General features: G+C 45.7%; 2 long non-coding RNA genes across 43 annotated transcripts; one reads left to right on the top strand and one right to left on the bottom strand.

Moving 5' to 3' along the window:
• Positions 1-360: 360 nt before the first annotated feature.
• Positions 361-3,933, bottom strand: LOC127915854 (uncharacterized). The gene is made up of 3 exons (XR_008092577.1): positions 1,569-3,933; positions 1,184-1,533; positions 361-670 (listed from the first exon to the last, which is right to left on the bottom strand). It is a non-coding gene; the product is annotated as an uncharacterized LOC127915854 (long non-coding RNA).
• Positions 3,934-5,524: 1,591 nt separating this feature from the next.
• On the top strand, positions 5,525-8,118 carry LOC127915852 (uncharacterized). 42 transcript variants are annotated; one of them, XR_008092568.1, is made up of 11 exons: positions 5,548-5,747; positions 5,848-5,997; positions 6,048-6,197; positions 6,259-6,458; positions 6,508-6,557; positions 6,649-6,898; positions 6,953-7,102; positions 7,199-7,348; positions 7,575-7,674; positions 7,725-7,774; positions 7,972-8,118. It is a non-coding gene; the product is annotated as an uncharacterized LOC127915852 (long non-coding RNA). The 42 variants fall into 42 exon arrangements; XR_008092550.1 differs by adding an exon at positions 5,798-5,847 and having other exon boundaries at positions 5,548-5,597; positions 5,898-5,997; positions 7,575-7,824; positions 7,972-8,114; XR_008092542.1 differs by adding an exon at positions 5,748-5,797 and having other exon boundaries at positions 5,548-5,697; positions 7,575-7,824; positions 7,972-8,114.
• The last annotated feature ends 815 nt before the right edge of the window (positions 8,119-8,933 follow it).

Here is an 8,933-nt window from a genome sequence, read left to right as displayed (position 1 = left end):
CCTCTCTTCCCCACTCCTTACTTCTTCTGGTATCTGGCCCAGGGGCCTCTAGTCAAACAGGCCTCTCTTCCCCACTCCTTACCTCTTCTGGTCTCTGGCCCAGGGGCTTCTAGTCAAACAGGCCTCTCTTCCCCACTACCAACTTAAATACATGTGTGCTGTGCTGTATAGAAGTCAAAAGGACGGGACTTCCAGAGTTCTCCCATGGATGTTGGGTGGTAGGGGAGAGTGGGGTACGTTGAGCCATTTTGTACATTCAGCATCACTCCATCAAGGGAAATATAGTATTCTTTCTAACAAAGACATCTACATACTGTATTTTTCAGGATGTTGTGTGTTCCTGTAAATAATGACAATTCATGCAAACATTACAAATTTGAAAACATTGCTCGTCCGAAATAAGTGGTCTCTTGGTACACCCATAACATACATGTACACACTATACACACACATGATAACATCTTTGTTTCCTAAACACAATTCAACAATCAGAATAATTTTAATAATTGGTATTAATAATTGGTAATAATGGTATTTGAATACATTTTAAGCATCTTTTAACACACTTTTTCCATTATACTCTGAGTCCTCTCTCTGCACCATCACCAGCTCCAGTCTGAGTCCTCTCTCTGCACCATCACCAGCTCCAGTCTGAGTCCTCTCTCTGCACCTTCACCAGCTCCAGTCTGAGTCCTCACTCTGCACCATCACCAGCTCCAGTCTGAGTCCTCACTCTGCACCATCACCAGCTCCAGTCTGAGTCTCTCTCTGCACCATCACCAGCTCCAGTCGGAGTCCTCTCTCTGCACCATCACCAGCTCAGTCGGAGTATTCTCTCTGCACCATCACCAGCTCCAGTCTCAGTCCTCTCTCTGCACCATCACCAGCTCCAGTCTGAGTCCTCTCTGCACCATCACCAGCTCCAGTCGGAGTCCTCTCTCTGCACCATCACCAGCTCCAGTCTGAGTCCTCTCTCTGCACCATCACCAGCTCCAGTCTGAGTCCTCTCTGCACCATCACCAGCTCCAGTCTGAGTCCTCTCTCTGCACCATCACCAGCTCCAGTCTCAGTCCTCTCTCTGCACCATCACCAGCTCCAGTCTGAGTCCTCTCTCTGCACCATCACCAGCTCCAGTCTGAGTCCTCTCTGCACCATCACCAGTCTGAGTACTCTCTCTCTGCACCATCACCAGCTCCAGTCTGAGTCCTCTCTCTGCACCATCACCAGCTCCAGTCTGAGTCCTCTCTCTGCACCATCACCAGCTCCAGTCTGAGTCCTCTCTCTGCACCATCACCAGCTCCAGTCTGAGTCCTCTCTCTGCACCATCACCAGCTCCAGTCTGAGTCCTCTCTCTGCACCATCACCAGCTCCAGTCTGAGTCCTCTCTCTGCACCATCACCAGCTCCAGTCTGAGTCCTCTCTCTGCACCATCACCAGCTCCAGTCTGAGTCCTCTCTCTGCACCATCACCAGCTCCAGTCTGAGTCCTCTCTCTGCACCATCACCAGCTCCAGTCTGAGTCCTCTCTCTGCACCTTCACCAGCTCCAGTTTGAGTCCTCCCTCTGCACCTTCACCAGCTCCAGTCTGAGTCCTCTCTCTGCACCCTCCCTCAGTTCTAGTCAGTATCTAGAACAAATTACACCCTATATAGTGTACTACTTTTAAGGGTAGTGCACTATATAGGGAATAGGGTGCCATTTGAGACGTACTAGAAGGTATCCCCCCAGAGGCCAGAGAGCACAGCAAGCTTAGAGTTTTATTAGTCGTATGTATAGGATACACATGGTATACATCATCCAGCGAAATGTTAACTTGCAGGTTCCTTCTGAACAATGCAACAATAATAAGAAATAAGAAAAGATAAGAAAACCAACACAAAGTAAATGGCTCAGTAGAATTAACATTGTAATAACCCCACCCCCCAACAAAAACAAATTAAGTAAAAATCAACATGAGCAGGATTGCAATTTCCTGTTTCCAATTCCCATTTTTATTAAAGCTACTAACACATTGACCTAGCAAGTACCAGTATGCACTAAACATTTACAGTAGGGTTTTCAGCATTACTAAAAAGTAAGCAGGATAAATAGCTACTATGGTAGCACAAATGCAATTGTTTCAAGACAGTGGAAAACAACATTGCCACCTATTGGACATTAGTAGTATTACAAAACTGCTATAAAACACTAAGCTGTACTGTAGGCCTACTCGGGCTCAAACCCTGTCATGAATACAGGAATTAAAAGCTTGGGATCTGTCATTGTACAACTCTAAGGTACATACATCTAGAAGAGTGGTCTCGCTCTCTCTCCCCTCCCGGAGGACCTGAGCCCAAGGACCATGCCTCAGGACTACCTGACCTGATGACTCCTGGCTGTTCCACCTGGTTGTACGGCTGCTCTGCCTGCAGCTATGGAACCCTGACCGTGTCCCGGACCTGCTATTTCAACTCCCTCTGTCTCTATTTCGCTCTCTCACCTGCTGTCTCGACCTCTGAATGCTCAGCTATGAAAAGCCAACTGACTTTTAGTCCTGACCTGTTGCACCCTCTATAACCACTGGTACTATTATCTGACCATCTATGAATGTTTTGGCTTTAGTGGCCATGTACTCTTATAACCTCCACCTGGCACAGCTAGAAAATGACTGGCCACCTCTCAGAGCCTGGTTCCTCTCTAGATTTCTTCCTAGGTTCCTGCATTTTCTAGGGAGTTTTTCCCAGCCACTGTGCTTCTGTCTCTGCATTGCTTGCTCTTTGGGGTTTTCAGCTGTGTATTTGTAAAGCACTTTGTGACAAATGTTGATGTAAAAAGTGCATTATAAAATACATTTGATAGAGTTCATCTATGCAATTTCTAGAAGTTATTGTAAAACCTCACAGTCCATCACTCGATGTGAGTCACCTAATAAAAATGGACATTTCCGTCACACAGAGTGACAAGTACAGATCGATTCAAACAGGAGTTGATTCTTTATTGAAAGAGCTCTCGTTGGACACCGGTAAGAACAGAGTTGTCTCAGTGTTCTACGTGACATCTCTCCATGCTTCTCAAATGGAACCCTATTTCCTATATAATGCACTACTATTGACCCGCACTATATAGGGAGCCATTTAGGATACGCCCTGCAGCTGAAGCCACAGTTACATTTGAATCCACATGGATCCATGTTAAATGTTCAGGTGGGCGTATTTTGATGTTGTACCCTTGTCACAACTTGAGGAAATAACTTGTAGGAAAGAAATAATAGCATCTAAAAAGAGAAGTCAAAAGAGAAGTCATTGCTAAAAATGTGGAACCTCAACACAGGTCATAGGTCATAGGTCTAAACCGGTCTGTTATACAAAGCTGAAATACATAAAAACAGGTTTTTGGGAGCATCTGTCAGTTCTTACAGATAATGAAATGTGAGTAAAATACTAGTCCCCGATTACAATGCCACTTCTACTGCCCACTCAGAAAATGTAAAACACTATTTTATGAACGATGCACAGTTCAGTCACTAAGTCCTTCTTGTGAGACGTCCTGTTCTACTGAAAGAACAAGACCAAACTAAATCCATAAAGCATCTCGGTATAGGAGTGCTGATCTAGGATCAGTTGACACATCTTATTCATATGATTCAAAAAGGTTAAAACTGATCTCAGATCAGCACTCCTACTCAGACGCTTTACGGGCCCTGGCTATGACCATTGGTACTCTGCATCGACTGCCCTGGGGATTTACCTTCGCCTCTTTTCAAACCATGAAAATAGGTTAATGACCTCGAGTTCAAACTCTTAGGGACAGTTTCCTGGAGACCAATTAAGCATAGTCCTGAAGAATGTACATTGAAATAGCTTTTCATTCCAGGATTAGGCTTAAATCGGCATCCAGGAAATTTCAGTTAAACTTCAAAAAGCACCTCTACCCCCATCCCCCCTTCTCTCGCCATCCCCCTCTCTCCACTCTCCCCCTCTCACACAGAGAGAGTAAAGCAGGAGCCAGAAAACTAAGGAGCAGAAGTAGGGTTAAAATAACATCACCTGTCACGCATCCCAAATGGCTCCCTGTTCCCTATATAATGCACTACTTTTGACCAGAGCTATATGGGTTTTGCTCAACAGTAGTGAACTATATAGGGGATAGAGTGCCATTTGTGACCAGGATATTGAAGAACCCCCATAATAATTGTAGTTGTAAAGACAGCATGCATTGTGTCTGACTGACCTGACAGCACATTAACAAACTATTTCCAATTAATATGGAAGAACATCTCACACAGAGATGAACACAAGATACACATCTCACATACATTCCACTGCCAGCTTTACAAATAGGTGGATATTAGATTTACAGCAGAGATCAACAAAACAAGGTTATTAACATTTTACAACACAATATCTTAGGTATCATGCTGGGGTTGTGAACGCAGCCCTGTTCTGGCCAAACAAGGGGCGTCTTCACAACTCCAAAACAGTTCAATCCTTAATGATCCATACTGATCAACGTCCACCTCCAGGGAGTTTTAGTAAGCACCACAATCTTTTTATAAAGTGGAGTGAGACTTCCTCAAAACCAGGCAGGCAGCAAATAGCAGTTCCCTTCCACCAGAGATGAAAGCAACAACTGTACAAGTCAACATCTTGGTGTCGACCAAACAGAAACATACGAAGGGCCCGAAGAGATTTGATCTTAGTTGCCTGTAGAAAAGCAAACTGTACTGCGCTCACTAAAACATTATGAAGTTCAAGGGTGGGCGGATACCAGGTCTGTCAAGGAAGACTTGGATGGAAACAAACAATACGTTTTCTGAGGTAAATAAAAGTAAAATAAAAAATAAAAAGTGGAAGAGGAGAAACAGAAATATACAGATGGAAGATATACACTGAGTGGACAAAACATTAAGAACACCTGCTCTTTCCATGACAGACTGACCAGGTGAAAAGTGAAAGCTATGATCCCTTATTGATGTTACCTGTTAAATCCACTTCAATCAGTGTAGATGAAGGGGAGGAGAATGATTGAATGGGATGAATTTTGAGCCTTGAGACAATTGAGACATGGATTGTGTATGTGTGCCATTCAGAGGATTATTCAGAGGGAATAGGAAAGACAAAGGATTTAAGTGCCCTTTGAATGGGGTATGGTAGTCGGTGCCAGGCGCACCGGTTTGTGTCAAGAACTGCACCGTTGCTGGGTTTTTCCCTCTCAACAGTTTCCTGTGTGTATCAATAATGGTCCACCACCTAAAGGACATCCAGCCAACTTGACACAACTGTGGGAAGCATTGAAGTCAACATGGGCCAACATCCCTGTGGAATGCTTTCAACACCTTGTAGAGTTCACACTCTGACCAATTGAGGCTGTTCTGAGGTCAAAAGAGGGTGAAACTCAATATTAGGACGGTTTTCCTGATGTTTTGGACACACAGTGTACAATGAAATAATGATCAAGAGCTGTATATCATTTGTTGAACAGGGATTAATGAGGAATACAATAAAAACCTAAGAAATGCATAGCACACAAAGCGGTAACACGATCCTGTTCTAGTGCCCTCCATAGTCAGGTAAACTCCACCCAAACACGATCCTGTTCTAGTGCCCTCCATACCGTCAGGTAAACTCCACCCAAACACGATCCTGTTCTAGTGCCCTCCATACCGTCAGGTAAACTCCACCCAAACACGATCCTGTTCTAGTGCCTTCCATACCGTCAGGTAAACTCCACCCAAACACGATCCTGTTCTAGTGCCCTCCATACCGTCAGGTAAACTCCACCCAAACACGATCCTGTTCTAGTGCCTTCCATACCGTCAGGTAAACTCCACCCAAACACGATCCTGTTCTAGTGCCTTCCATACAGTCAGGTAAACTCCACCCAAACACGATCCTGTTCTAGTGCCCTCCATACCGTCAGGTAAACTCCACCCAAACACGATCCTGTTCTAGTGCCTTCCATACAGTCAGGTAAACTCCACCCAAACACGATCCTGTTCTAGTGCCTTCCATACAGTCAGGTAAACTCCACCCAAACACGATCCTGTTCTAGTGCCTTCCATACCGTCAGGTAAACTCCACCCAAACACGATCCTGTTCTAGTGCCCTCCATACCGTCAGGTAAACTCCACCCAAACACGATCCTGTTCTAGTGCCTTCCATACAGTCAGGTAAACTCCACCCAAACACGATCCTGTTCTAGTGCCCTCCATACCGTCAGGTAAACTCCACCCAAACACGATCCTGTTCTAGTGCCTTCCATATCCTGTTCTAGTGTACAGGTAAACTCCACCCAAACACGATCCTGTTCTAGTGCCTTCCATACAGTCAGGTAAACTCCACCCAAACACGATCCTGTTCTAGTGCCCTCCATACCGTCAGGTAAACTCCACCCAAACACGATCCTGTTCTAGTGCCCTCCATACCGTCAGGTAAACTCCACCCAAACACGATCCTGTTCTAGTGCCTTCCATACAGTCAGGTAAACTCCACCCAAACACGATCCTGTTCTAGTGCCTCCATACAGTCAGGTAAACTCCACCCAAACACGATCCTGTTCTAGTGCCCTCCATACCGTCAGGTAAACTCCACCCAAAACACGATCCTGTTCTAGTGCCTTCCATACAGTCAGGCCAAACACGATCCTGTTCTAGTGCCTTCCATACCGTCAGGTAAACTCCACCCAAACACGATCCTGTTCTAGTGCCTTCCATACCGTCAGGTAAACTCCACCCAAACACGATCCTGTTCTAGTGCCTTCCATACAGTCAGGTAAACTCCACCCAAACACGATCCTGTTCTAGTGCCCTCCATACAGTCAGGTAAATTCCACCCAAACACGATCCTGTTCTAGTGCCCTCCATACCGTCAGGTAAACTCCACCCAAACACGATCCTGTTCTAGTGCCTTCCATACAGTCAGGTAAACTCCACCCAAACACGATCCTGTTCTAGTGCCCTCCACCCAAACCGTCAGGTAAACTCCACCCAAACACGATCCTGTTCTAGTGCCTTCCATACAGTCAGGTAAACTCCACCCAAACACGATCCTGTTCTAGTGCCCTCCATACCGTCAGGTAAACTCCACCCAAACACGATCCTGTTCTAGTGCCTTCCATACCGTCAGGTAAACTCCACCCAAACACGATCCTGTTCTAGTGCCCTCCATACCCGTCAGGTAAACTCCACCAAACACGATCCTGTTCTCCTTCCATACAGTCAGGTAAACTCCACCCAAACACGATCCTGTTCTAGTGCCTTCCATACCGTCAGGTAAACTCCACCCAAACACGATCCTGTTCTAGTGCCCTCCATACCGTCAGGTAAACTCCACCCAAACACGATCCTGTTCTAGTGCCTTCCATACCGTCAGGTAAACTCCACCCAAACACGATCCTGTTCTAGTGTCAGGTAAACTCCACCCAAACAAAGTGCCTCCAGTCAGGTAAACTCCCCAAACACGATCCTGTTCTAGTGCCCTCCATACCGTCAGGTAAACTCCACCCAAACACGATCCTGTTCTAGTGCCTTCCATACGATCCTGTCAGTGTAAACTCCACCCAAACACGATCCTGTTCTAGTGCCCTCCATACCGTCAGGTAAACTCCACCCAAACACGATCCTGTTCTAGTGCCTTCCATACCGTCAGGTAAACTCCACCCAAACACGATCCTGTTCTAGTGCCTTCCATACAGTCAGGTAAACTCCACCCAAACACGATCCTGTTCTAGTGCCTTCCATACCGTCAGGTAAACTCCACCCAAACACGATCCTGTTCTAGTGCCCTCCATACCGTCAGGTAAACTCCACCCAAACACGATCCTGTTCTAGTGCCTTCCATACCGTCAGGTAAACTCCACCCAAACACGATCCTGTTCTAGTGCCTTCCATCCTGTTCTAGTGCCTTCCAGGTAAACTCCACCCAAACACGATCCTGTTCTAGTGCCTTCCATACAGTCCACCCAAACACGATCCTGTTCTAGTGCCTCCATACAGGTAAACTCCACCCAAACACGATCCTGTTCTAGTGCCCTCCATACCGTCAGGTAAACTCCACCCAAACACGATCCTGTTCTAGTGCCTTCCATACAGTCAGGTAAACTCCACCCAAACACGATCCGAAGGGATTTGTTTCACTAGTCCATTGCTGACAAAGTCACAAAACATTTTACCTGTCAGCACTCAAGTTTTCAAGATATGCAACTTTCAAAATACAGCAATCATCCCCGCATGATGCAGTTTGTATCATATGAGGCAAAATGTAGCATCATGAGGCAAAATGTAGCATCATATGAGGCAAAACGTAACATCATATGAGGCAAAACGTAACATCATATGAGGCAAAACGTAGCATCATATGAGACAAAATGCAGCATCATGAGGCAAAATGCAGCATCATGAGGCAAAATGTAGCATCATGAGGCAAAATGTAGCATCATGAGTCCTTCTGTAGCTCAGTTGGTAGAGCATGGCGCTTGTAACGCCAGGGTAGTGGGTTCGATTCCCGGGACCACCCATACGTAGAATGTATGCACACATGACTGTAAGTCGCTTTGGATAAAAGCGTCTGCTAAATGGCATATGTATGAGGAAAAACGCAGCATCATGAGGCAAAATGTAGCATCATGAGGCAAAATGCAGCATCATGAGGCAAAACGTAGCATCATGAGGCAAAACGTAGCATCATGAGGCAAAATGCAGCATCATGAGGCAAAATGTAGCATCATATGAGGCAAAATGCAGCATCATGAGGCAAAATGCAGCATCATGAGGCAAAATGTAGCATCATATGAGGCTAAATGCAGCATCATGAGGCAAAATGTAGCATCATATGAGGCAAAATGCAGCATCATGAGGCAAAATGTAGCATCATATGAGGCAAAATGCAGCATCATATGAGGCAAAATGCAGCATCATATGAGGCTAAATGCAGCATCATATGAGGCTAAATGCAGCAT

The sequence above is a fragment of the Oncorhynchus keta genome, chromosome 35 (genome assembly GCF_023373465.1).
Source record: "Oncorhynchus keta strain PuntledgeMale-10-30-2019 chromosome 35, Oket_V2, whole genome shotgun sequence".
Classification (NCBI taxonomy): domain Eukaryota; kingdom Metazoa; phylum Chordata; class Actinopteri; order Salmoniformes; family Salmonidae; genus Oncorhynchus; species Oncorhynchus keta.
Note: the sequence above shows the minus strand (reverse complement) of the source record. Positions and strands in the feature narration are given on the sequence as shown.